We start from the raw sequence: 13,234 nt of genomic DNA on the forward strand, positions 1-13,234 counted from the left end.
TCAAAATACGCGCGGTGCGTAGCGAGACGACCGTTAGAACCGATGACTTGATTCTACGCATGAGTTTAGCTAGCCAACGTCGCCATGCAACCCAGTCTCTCGTTAGTAGGACATAAAAACATTGTGCTAATTCGTAAATATAGTACATAATTAATGAGCAACTGGGTTGCGCCATGGCATCGCCTACAAGAGTGATCGGAGAAGCAGTTCAATTCAATGGGCTTTATTGGCATGGGAAGCATATGTTACATTGCCAAAGCAAGTAAAATAGATAATAATAATTTTTATTTATTTTTTATTTCACCTTTATTTAACCAGGTAGGCAAGTTGAGAACAAGTTCTCAATAATAATACGTTTCAAAAGAATAGAGACATTTCAAATGTCATATTATGGCTATGTACAGTGTTATAACAATGTGCAAATAGTTGAAGTAGAAAAGTGTGTGCCTATCTTCATATTGTACTGTCTTTGGTACTGTCTTTGAGCTGGATCCGGTTTTTCAGATTTTACCTTCAAAAATAAAAGTCCACAGTTAACGCTATGTGTATGATAGGAATTAATCCATCTGGGCATCATGCTTAAGACATAACAGACCACGTCAATACAGATCAAAGGTTGCAGTCATATCAAATCAGTCAAGGTACAGTTAGTAGTAGACTAGGCATAGCTAGATACAGTTTTACAGGGCAATGGAATTAAGATAATAAACGACCCGTTCAAAATCAAATCAATGACACCCAGTCAACTATAGTAATTAGAGGCTGGCTGTCAAATCAAATCAAATCGTATTAGTCACATGCGCCGAATACAACAGTGAAATGCTTACTGACGAGCCCTTAACCAACAATGCAGTTTTAAAAAAATACGGATAAGAAATAAAAGGGACAAGTAAAGAAAGAGCAGCAGTAAAATAACAATAGAGAGACTAGTGTAACGACCCTGGGTTTATAAGCGCGGAAATCGACTCTGCCGCTTGAGCATGCTTTTGCGGCACAGTCGATAGCGCGCCGGACCTCGGGCTAGAAGGTCGAGGGTTCGAGACCTGCTCCCCGCTGTTTCATTACACTGGTGTCAGAAGTGATCGGACCTCGCATCCACGACAGTGCGTGTGCTTGGCCGGTGAGCGCGTTCCTGTAAGACGTAAAGTCGCAAGCTAGCGCGAGGACGCGCTCTTTGAAAGGAGGGAGTAGTGTAACGACCCTGGGTTTATAAGCGCGGAAATCGACTCTGCCGCTTGAGCATGCTTTTGCGGCACAGTCGATAGCGCGCCGGACCTCGGGCTAGAAGGTCGAGGGTTCGAGACCTGCTCCCCGCTGTTTCATTACACTATATACAGGGGGGTACAGAGTCAATGTGCAGGGGCGCCGGGTAGTCGAGGTAATATGTAGGTAAAGTTATTAAAGTGACTATGCACAGATGATAACAACAGAGATAGTTACAACGGCACATTTTTAATAGCGTTACAGGAGATACAGCGCCTTCAAAAAGTTCTCTCACCCTACATTTTAAATGGATTAAATTGAGATTTTGTGTCACTGGCCTACACACAATACCCCATAATGTCAAAGTGGAATTACGTTTTCAGACATTTTTACAAAATCATTAAAAATGAAAAGCTGAAATATCTTGAGTCAATAAGTATTCAACCCCTTTGTTATGGTAAGCTTAAATAAGTTCAGGGTCGAGTTTACTCACTAGAGTACCTAGAACACAGAACAGGTGAGTTTGTTTATGTTTAGAGAATAATTTGTCATACACCAATGAATAAATAAAGGTTAATGAGATGTTTTTTTTACTAAAACGTGTGGGGCATTTATTTTGAACATTTACGAAACTCCGTGAACCGGAAGTATTTTTTTAGTGTTGCTGGGGAGATGCTAATATTTGTTGCCACGTCGGATCAGAAAACAATTCTTGATGATATATCAAAACCGAGATCAATTGTTAACAGGGTTACACGATTTGGAGTGCTATTCCTCTGTTTAGCGACAACAACAAAAAGTATTACAATACTAATCAATTGTGGTAAGTAGCGGAACATTTCTGGTTCGTTCAAACATCAGTTAACAGTAGTGAGATAGCCAGTCACCGGTTGGTAACTAACGCTAGCTTGCCAAGTTGCAAAAGTTTACAAGTGTCTTTTTCACAGAGATTTATGTTGTTTACTAGTATTTAATTAGCTGGACCACTAAATATACGGTTATATCTGTTCCAATCTTTCGTAAACTATCGTATGCGTTCTCTGTAATTTAGTTAGCAGCTCATGTAACACTGAAGAATGTGGCGTTCCAGCTATCTGATCATCCCTTCTGTTTGTCTTGTCATATAGGTTTCCGTCATCAACACCTCCCATGAGGACATGATCGTGAGTCAAGTTCCTCATCAATGAACTGTGAACTCTGTGACAGCCAGCAATATTAGCTAACTACACTGAACAGTTACAGTTCATATAAGGAAATCAGTCAGTACTCTATGGATTTCACATGACTGGGGATCAGTGGAGGCTGGTGGGGGGAGCTATACGAGGATAGGCTAATTAATGGCTGAAATGGAACGGTATCAAACATGGAAACCACATGTTTGACTCTGTTCTATTAATTCCATTCCAGCCATTACAACGAGTCCAGCCTCCTATAGCTTCTTCCTCCACTGCTGGGAACAGAGATATATCTGTTGGTCACAGATACCTTAAAAAAAAAGGCATGGGCATGGATCAGAAACCCAGTCACTGTCTGTTGTTCCCATTATTTGCCTCATGCGGCACGACATCTCCTTCGCATAGAGTTGATCAGGCTGTTGATTGCGGCCTGTGGAATGTTGTCCCACTCCTCTTCAATGGCTGTGTGATGTTGCTGGATACTGTCAGAAACTGGAACACACTGTCGTACACGTCAATCCAGAGCATCCCAAACATGCTCAATGGGTGACATGTCTGGTGAGAATGCAGGCCATGGAATTGTGTAAAGATTCTTGTGACATGGGGCCCAGCATTTTTCATGCTGAAACATGAGATGATGAATGGCACGACAATGGACCTCAGTATCTCGTCACGGTATCTCTGTGCATTCAAATTACCATCGATAAAATGCAATTGTGTTTGTTGTCGGTAGCTCATGCCTGCCCATACCATAACCCCACCACCCGCGTGGGGCACTCTGTTCACAACGTTGACATCCGCAAACCGCTCGCCCACACGACGCCATACACGCTGTCTACCTTCTGCCCGGTTGAAACCGGAATTCATCTGTGAAGAGCACACATCTCCAGCGTTCCAGTGGCCATCGAAGGTGAGCATTTTCCCACTGAAGTCGGTTATGACTGCAGCCAAGTCAAGACCCTTGTGAGGACGACGGGTAGGAAGATTAGCTTCCCCGAGACTGTTTGTGACAGTTTGGGCAGAAATTCTTCGGTTGTGCAAACCCACAGTTTCATTAGCTGTCTGGGTGGCTGGTCTCAGATGATACCGCAGGTGAAGAAGCCGGATGTGGAGGTCCTGGGCTGGCGTGGTTACACGTGGTCTGCGGTTGTGAGGCCGGTTGGCCGTACTGCCAAATTCTCTAAAACGATGTAGAAAAATGAACATTTAATTCTCTGGCAACAGCTCTGGTGGATAATCCTGCAGTCAGCATGCCAATTGCACGCTCCTTCAAAACGTGAGACATCTGTGGCATTGTGTTGTGTGACAAAACTGCACATTTTAGGGTGGTGTTTTATTGTTCCCAGCACAAGGTGTACCTGTGTAATGATCACATTGTTTAATAAGCTTCTTGATATGACACATTTGTCAGGTGGAAGGATTATCTTGGCAAATGAGAAATGCTCATTAACAGGGATGTCAACAAAATTTGTGAACACAATTTGAGAGAAATAAGCTTTTTGTGCCGGTGGAATTTCTGGGACATTTTATTTCAGCTCATGAAACATGGGACCAGCACTTTACATGTTCCGTTTTATATTTTTGTTCAGTGTAGCTAAGATGGTTGACTGAGTGTCATTGATTTGATTTTGAATGAGTTGTGTATTAAGTTAATTCCATTGCCCTGTAAGTCTTTATCAAGTGTTCCTCACTCGACTGTTATGCAACAAACTATCCTCTGAATTGATTGTGTCTAGCTATGCCTTGTCTACTACTCACTATACCTTGACTGATTTGATATGACTGCGACCTTTGATCTGTCTTGATGTGGTCTGTTGTGTGTAAAGCATGATGCCCGGATGGATTACTACGGCACCTAGCTGGCCACCTGCTCTTCTGACAGGTCTGTCAAGATCTTCCATGGGAAAAATGGAGGACAGATCCTTGTGGCGGATTTGAGAGGGTAAGTGTGACCTAAATGATTTCAGATCCATTGTAGTTGTTCTTTGATTACAGTTCTTATCTTTGATTAGTTATTTAACCTAGTTATATATATTAATTTTCACCAGTGTGTGGATTGAGGGGACGATTTCTACCAATTGTCAGCTTAGTAGGAAAACATGTGATTGTGATGTTGGAACTTTTTTTTCACATTTTCAAACTCACATGGACGTATAATGTGGTTGTTTTATAATTGTCTCTCTCTCTCCACAGTCACAAGGGTCCTGTGTGGCAGGTGGCCTGGGCTCACCCCGTGTACGGCAACATCCTGGCCTCGTGTTCCTACGACAGGAAGGTGATCATCTGGGAGGAGGAGAACGGTACTTGGGACAAAATGTACGAGTACCGGTACACTGGACACGACTCCTCAGGTGAGAACCTCTCCTGTAACCACTTAACCCTTAATTGCTCCAAGGGGCACGGAACCTTGGCTGACCCTTGACCCTGTGCTTCCGACTCCTTTTGGGGGTGTGTAGATCTCAGGGGATTAGGTTAAAAGGCAAGCAAAATATGCATTTCTGTGGACTGTAAAGAAAATGGACAATAATGTATTCTTCTGGGAAATATACCAGTTGAGTTCACATGTTAAAGATCTGTGAATTTTGTTGTATGTTATTGGTTGTTATAAATCGGGTGGTACGAGGCCTGAATGCTGATTGGCTGAATGCCGTGGTATATCAGACCGTATACCACGGGTATGACAAAAAAAAGTACTATTTACTGGTATAATTACGTTGGTAACCAGTTTATAATAGCAATAAGGCACCTCGGGGGTTTGTGGTATATGGCCAATATACCACGGCTAAGGGCTGTATCCAGGCACTCCGCGTTGTGTCGTGCGTAAAGACCAGGCCGTAACCCTGGTATATTGGTCATATACCACACCTCCTCAGGCCTTATTACTTATTTATCCCATTTATGTGTCTCCAGTGAATTCAGTGTGCTGGGGTCCATATGACTTTGGTCTGATCCTGGCCTGTGGCAGCTCAGACGGAGCCATCTCATTGGTCACCTGCTGTGGGGATCAACAGTGGAACATAAAGAAGATCAGCAGTGCATACACAGTGAGAACAACGTTTACGGGTTTAAATTCATGTACTTTTTCACCGTGTGGTCTGACGTTAAAACCCTACAGATTTCTTTTCTCGTGACCGTATCCTGTGTTCGTATGAATAAACCTGAATGCTTCAGACTGAAGTAGTTGACATTTTAATTGTTCGACATGTTGTAGTCGTATGAACAGGCTTTTTAAGCAGTCTGTCAATGTGACTGTGTGTTGTAACAACCCAATCGTCTGTCCTGTCAGATTGGCTGTAATGCAGTGAGCTGGGCTCCAGCGGTGGTGCCAGGTAGTACGATAGACCAGCCGTCAGGTCTGAAAACCCAACTGCATCAAGAGGTTTGTCTCAGGAGGCTGTGACAACCTGGTCAAGCTCCGGAAGTAAGTCAAGGGGTCTTCTCTTTTAAAGTTTTATGCACAACACCACTATAGTTCTATAAAATCACAGAAAATATTCACTTACTTGCCGGAACATCTCTTATAGCCATAATTGTGTGAGCCACTTCATGGAAAGTGTTCCCAAATAGGTTCCTATGGTAAGTGAAGAATTGTAATATTAAATGGCTGCTAGACAGGTTTTGTATGTCTTCTTTCTTAGAGAGGAGGATGGCCAATGGAAGGAAGACCAGAAGCTGGAGGCTCACAGTGATTGGGTCAGAGATGTAGGCTGGGCTCCCTCCATAGGACTACCCAGCAGCACCATCGCTAGCTGCTCTCAGGTACGCCTCTACTGCTATCAGAGAAAAACAGTGTTGGTGTTTGATTCAGGCTCATCTCATGTGACCAACAAACTGCTGAAGGTCAATTCCAGTTTAGTTCATTCTGTCAATTCCAACAATTTGAAAAAGTGGATGTTTTATTTAGAATAGAGAGGTTTTCTCCCTTAAATAAATGTCACTTCCTGAATTTAAATGGAGCTGAATACACGACCGCGTTCTATAATCTTGTAAGGTCTGTTGGGACCCTCGTGGACGGCAGTTTAAAATAAAACCGTTTTTGTTGTGGTCTTGTCTGCTAGTGTGGCTAAGACATTTATCTCATAACAAAAACTCTCTCTTGCTGTCTGTGTGCAGGACGGCAGGGTCTTCATCTGGACGTGTGACGGCCCTTCAGGCAACACGTGGACGGCTAAACTGCTTCACAAGTTCAACGATGTGGTTTGGCATGTCAGCTGGTCCATCACTGGAAACATCCTGGCTGTGTCCGGAGGGGACAACAAGGTCAGCACACACACACACACACACACACACCAAGACACCAAGGTCAGTACACACACACACTAAGATACTAAGGTCAGTACACACACACACACCAAGATACTAAGGTCAGCACACACACACACACCAAGACAACAAGGTCAGCACACACACACACACACACACACACACACACACACACACACACACACACACACACACACACACACCAAGACACCAAGGTCAGTACACACACACACACCAAGATACTAAGGTCAGTACACACACACACAGACACACACACACCAAGACACCAAGGTCAGAGGTGAATTGTTTACTCGTTCACTAGTGGGCTGAATAAATAAACCTTTTTCAATGTCACAAATGTTGAAAGCGAAAATATGAAAGCAACTCTTTGTTCCCAGCAGTGATTTTGTTGGTGAAATGCCAGAAATGGGTAACATTTTGATCTGCAGCTATATGTATAATTCACGCCCACTTAGCAGAAGCTTTTATCCACAGCGACTCAGTGCTGTCACAAATGATCCCCTTGTTTGTCTTTAATTGTGACTGTCGTTGCCCGTCTCTAGGTGACTCTGTGGAAGGAGTCTGCGGGCGGGCCAGGGAGCCGTATCAACCATCACTGATGGAGCGGCGAGGGAACAGTGATCCAGGCACAGGAGAACATTCTACGCCTCCTCCTACCCCCACAGAGAATGAATGGGCTACTACTCCAGAGACTACTACCACCTAGCCTAGTCCCAGATCTGGGCTAACTACCACCTAGCCTAGTCCCAGATCTGGGCTAACTACCACCTAGCCTAGTCCCAGATCTGGGCTAACTACCTCCTAGCCTAGTCCCAGATCTGGGCTAACTACCACCTAGCCTAGTCCCAGATCTGGGCTAACTACCACCTAGCCTAGTCCCAGATCTGGGCTAACTACCACCTAGTCCCAGATCTGGGCTAACTACCACCCAGCCTAGTCCTAGATCTGGGCTAACTACCACCTAGTCCCAGATCTGGGCTAACTACCACCTAGCCTAGTCCCAGATCTGGGCTAACTACCTCCTAGCCTAGTCCCAGATCTGGGCTAACTACCTCCTAGCCTGGTCCCATATCTGGGCTAACTACCACCTAGCCTAGTCCCATCCTAGCCTAGTCCCAGATCTGGGCTAACTACCACCTAGCCTAGTCCCAGATCCGGGCTAACTACCACCTAGTCCCAGATCTAGTCCCAGATCTGGGCTAACTACCACCCAGCCTAGTCCTAGATCTGGGCTAACTACCACCTAGTCCCAGATCTGGGCTAACTACCACCTAGCCTAGTCCCAGATCTGGGCTAACTACCACCTAGCCTAGTCCCAGATCTGGGCTAACTACCTCCTAGCCTAGTCCCAGATCTGGGCTAACTACCACCTAGCCTGGTCCCATATCTGGGCTAACTACCTCCTAGCCTGGTCCCATATCTGGGCTAACTACCACCTAGCCTAGTCCCAGATCTGGGCTAACTACCTCCTAGCCTAGTCCCAGATCTGGGCTAACTACCACCTAGCCTAGTCCCAGATCTGGGCTAACTACCGCCTAGCCTGGTCCCATATCTGGGCTAACTACCACCTAGTCCCAGATCTGGGCTAACTACCACCTAGCCTGGTGCCAGATCTGGGCTAACTACTGCCTGTTAAACTCAGGAGCAGCCCTTTTCGCTCTTTGTAACGGACCATATTTTATGACATTTTTTTACAGACTGTTTAAGGTGTCATCGTCTCCGATGATCCAGCTTAAATAGTTATTCTATAAATTGATCCAATTTGTTTTGTTGGCTCAGTAAAACACAGGATTGAGTCCCAAATGGCACCCTATTCCCTATATAGTGCACTACTTTAGACCAGAGCCCTATTCACTATATAGTGCACTACTTTTGGCCATGTTTCGCAAATAGGTTTTGGCCTTTATTTAGGGACTAGTATGCCATTTGAGATGTGATCCATGCATGGTTGTCATGAAACTCCAGGTTTCCGCAGCTCCTGAACTTCAAGGTGTTAATAAATTATTAAATAATGAAGTGTTATTTTTACTAGTTTGTTTTAATGATACTCGTTTAATGCAAAATTATGCAAATGGAGGTTGAAATTAGAATATTAAATGGTGAACATTGCAGCAAAACAGCTTTAAACCTGCTCAGACAAAGATTTATACTTGCTTGTCAAATATGAAACTGTTGAGATTTTCCAATTGATTGTTAAAAGCGAGAATGTTACATTTTTATCTTTTCAAATGATTAAAAAAATAACTTCAAAGGGAAAATCTTTATAGCTCAGCGGAAGATGTTGGATAAATTAACGTAGTTCACTCAGGCCGTTTACCATTGGGGAATAAAATTGCCTGTTCCTGTCAGCTTAACAGGTTGGCTCTCTGGCTTTGGTCTGCTTAGTTCATTTGACTACAATTGAACCAGAAAATAACAGCGAGTGGATTGTCTCGCTTCTGGCTCGGCTATTTATTCCACGCCAAAGGCCATATTTGTCTATAACAGATCCTAACAGGGATGGGAAACTCCAGTGTTCAGGGGCTTGATTGGTGACACACTATTACCCCAGCTGATACACACCTGACTCCAGTAATCAACTAATCATCGTCTCCAGTTTACAATACAATTAGTTTTGTCAGGTGTGTTAGCTAGCGCTGAGAACCTGTGATACCAATCAGGCCCTCTAAGAACTGGAGTTGCCCATCCCTGCATCAGATGGTCAGACACTGTGGGAGTTTGATTATGCTGAAACCTGGGTGCACCGAGTTATGGCCCGTGTCGTAACTGGGGGGAAAATGGTGAGGGAGGAGCGCCCTTGACAAAACGCGAACAGTAATCTGCTCCTCCTGGTGATTTTCAACAAGGCAGCATGGTATTGTTCAGGAACATGTCTTTTCCATAAAATATGTTTGAATTTTCAAACTGGTTTTCATGGGCAAGGCAGGTAACGCACACATTTGGGATTTTATCGAGAGCAAACCCTTAAACTTAAACTCTAAATCTTAAATCATAACTACACTTGCCTGACATACCTCACTTTGTTTTGAGACTGATTCACCATCAGCTTTGAGTGAGGCACACGGCTCATACCCGGGAGACAGCCAGGTGAAAACTGGCCGGGTAACCAGGCCACCTTAATTGAATCCCCTCATTGGTCGTGGTCCCATTACATTGCATCAACCAATGGTTGTGTGCCACGTCAAAGACTGTGCTGTCAGGCACCAGATTGCTATAACATGATGTGGTTAGCTGATATGTAAAATACCTATCCAGGCGTTGTAAGATCTGGGATGCGTCAGCAATGTAGTCGGGCAGGAAGGCACTCAAGGTCAGCAACATGGACCTGTGGGAGTGCACCAACAAGGTTTCTGTGGATGAGGAGATCCGGAGCTGATGATGGAGATTGGCCACATCCTCCGAAAGGCACTCCACCATCACCAGGAATGTTCTCTGCTAAAACCACCAAAGGCAAAAGGAAAAGAGGGCACCAAAGAAACACCAAGAGAGATGCCAAAGAAACACCTAGAGAGATGCCAAAGAAACACCTAGAGAGATGCCAAAGAAACACCTAGAGAGATGCCAAAGAAACACCTAGAGAGATGCCAAAGAAACACCTAGAGAGATGCCAAAGAAACACCTAGAGAGATGCCAAAGAAACACCTAGAGAGATGCCAAAGAAACACCAAGAGAGATGCCAAAGAAACACCTAGAGAGATGCCAAAGAAACACCTAGAGAGATGCCAAAGAAACACCTAGAGAGATGCCAAAGAAACACCTAGAGAGATGCCAAAGAAACACCTAGAGAGATGCCAAAGAAACACCTAGAGAGATGCCAAAGAAACACCTAGAGAGATGCCAAAGAAACACCTAGAGAGATGCCAAAGAAACACCTAGAGAGATGCCAAAGAAACACCTAGAGAGATGCCAAAGAAACACCTAGAGAGATGCCAAAGAAACACCAAGAGAGATGCCAAAGAAACACCAAGGAACACCTAGAGAGGTGCCATTTGGCAAATCTGACCATAACTCTATCCTCCTGATTCCTGCTTACAAGCAAAAATTAAAGCAGAAAGCACCAGTGACTCGGTCTATAAAAAAGTGGTCAGATGAAGCAGATGCTAAGTTACAGGACTGTTTTGCTAGCACAGACTGGAATATGTTCCGGGATTTTTCCTATGGCGTTGAGTACACCACATCAGCAACTGGCTTTATCAATAAGTGCATTGAGTACGTCGTCTCAACAGTGACCGTACGTACATACCCCAACCAGAAGCCATAGATTACAGGCAACATTTGCAAACAAGCAAAGCATCAATACAGGACTAAGATCGAATCGTACTACACCGGCTCCAACGCTTGTCGGATGTGGCAGGGTTTGCAAACTATTACAGACTACAAAGGGAAGCACAGCCGAGAGCTGTCCAGTGACACGAACCTACCAGTCGAGCTAAATAGCATCAGCTGTTCCGGACGACTGTGTGATCACGCTCTCCGCAGCCGATGGAAGACCTTTAAACAGGTCAACATTCACAAGGCCGCTGGGCCAGACGGATTACCAGGACGTGTACTCCGAGCATGTGCTGACCAACTGGCAAGTGTCTTCACTGACATTTTCAACCTCTCTCTGTCTGAGTCTGTAATACCAACATGTTTCAAGCAGACCACCATAGTCCATGTGTCCAAGAACACTAAAGTAACCTGCCTAAATGAGTACCGACCCGTAGCACTCAGGTCTGTAGCCATGAAATGCTTTGAAAGGCTGGTCATGGCTCACATCAACACAATTATCCTAGAAACCCTAGACCCACTCTAATCTGCATACTGCACCAACAGATCCACTGATGATGCAATCTCTATTGCACTCCACACTAACATTTCCCACCTGACAAAAGGAACACCTATGTGAGAATGCTATTCATTGACTACAGCTCAGCGTTCAACACCATAGTGCCCTCAAAGCTCATCACTAAGATAAGGACCCTGGGACTAAACACCTCCCTCTGCAACTGGATCCTGGACTTCCTGACGGGCCACCCCCAGGTGGTAAGGGTAGGTAACAACACATCCGCCACGCTGATCCTCAACACGGGGGCCCCTCAGGGGTGCGTGCTCAGTCCTCTCCTGTACTCCCTGTTCACTCATGACTGCACGGTCAGGCACGACTCCATCACCATCATTAAGTTTGCCGATGACACAACGACAACGATGAGCCAGCCTATAGGGAGGAGGTCAGAGACCTGACCGTGTGGTGCCAGGACAACAACCTCTCCCTCAACGTGATCAAGACAAAGGAGATGATTGTGGACCACAAGAAAAAGGATGACTGAGCACGGCCCCATTCTCATCGACGGGGCTGTAGTGGAGCAGGTTGAGAGCTTCAAGTTCCTTGGCGTCCACAACAAACTAACATTGTCCAAGCACACCAAGACAGTTATGAAGAGGGCATGACTAAACCTATTTCCCCTCAGGAGACTGAAAAGATTTGGCATGGGTCCTCAGATCCTCAAAAGGTTTTACAGCTGCACCATCGAGAGCATCCTGACTGGTTGCATCACCGCCTGGTATGGCAACTGCTTGGCCTCCGACCGCAAGGCACTATGGAGGGTAGTGCGCACGGCCCAATACATCACTGGGGCCAAGCTTCCTGCCATCCAGGACCTCTATACCAGGCGGTGTCAGAGGAAGGCCCTAAAAATTGTCAGAGACTCCAGCCACCCTAGTCATAGACTGTTCTCTCTGCTACCGCACGGCAAGCGGTACCGGAGCTCCAAGTCTAGGTCCAAGAGGCTTCTAAACAGCTTCTACCCCCAATCCATAAGACTCCTGAACAGCTAATCCAATGATTACCCAGACTATTTGCATTGCCCCGCCCCCCTTCTCTATGTTATTATCTATGCATTGCCACTTTAATAACTCTACCTACATGTACATATTACCTCAATTTCCTCGACACCGGTGCCCCCTGTATATAGCCTCCACATTACCTCGACACCGGTGCCCCCTGTATATAGCCTCCACATTGACTCTGTACCGGTACCCCCTGTATATAGCCCCGCTATTGTTATTTACTGCAGCTCTTTAATTATTTGTTATTCTTATCTCTTACCTTTTTTTGTTGGTATTTTCTTAAAACTACATAGTTGGTTAACGGCTTGTAAGCATTTCACTGTAAGGTCTACCTACACCTGTTGTTTTCGGCGCATGTGACAAATAAAATTTGATTTGATCATCATCACTACCATCATCATCACTACGACCACCATCATCACCTGTACCATAATCATCACTACCACCATCATCATCCCCATCACTATCACCATCATCATCCCCATCACTATCACCATCATCATCATCATCACTACCATCATCCTCATCACTATCACCATCATCATCATCCCCATCACTATCATCACCACTACCATCATCATCCCCATCACTATCATCATCCTCATCACTGCAACCATCACCATCTTCATCACCACCATCATCATCATCATTCAGCTCTCTGAGGACGATTGGAACTGCAACTGAGGTAACATGTTCAGCAGTGCCATCTCAAAGTGTGTGGGTAAGAGAGAGAGAGAGAGTAG

At 45.0% G+C, this 13,234-nt stretch overlaps 1 pseudogene; it reads left to right on the forward strand.

Moving 5' to 3' along the window:
• The first annotated feature begins 173 nt into the window (after positions 1 to 173).
• On the forward strand, positions 174 to 9,031 carry LOC139568826 (protein SEC13 homolog; annotated as a pseudogene).
• Positions 9,032 to 13,234: the final 4,203 nt, after the last annotated feature.

The sequence above is a fragment of the Salvelinus alpinus genome, chromosome 2 (assembly GCF_045679555.1).
Source record: "Salvelinus alpinus chromosome 2, SLU_Salpinus.1, whole genome shotgun sequence".
Lineage (NCBI taxonomy): Eukaryota > Metazoa > Chordata > Actinopteri > Salmoniformes > Salmonidae > Salvelinus > Salvelinus alpinus.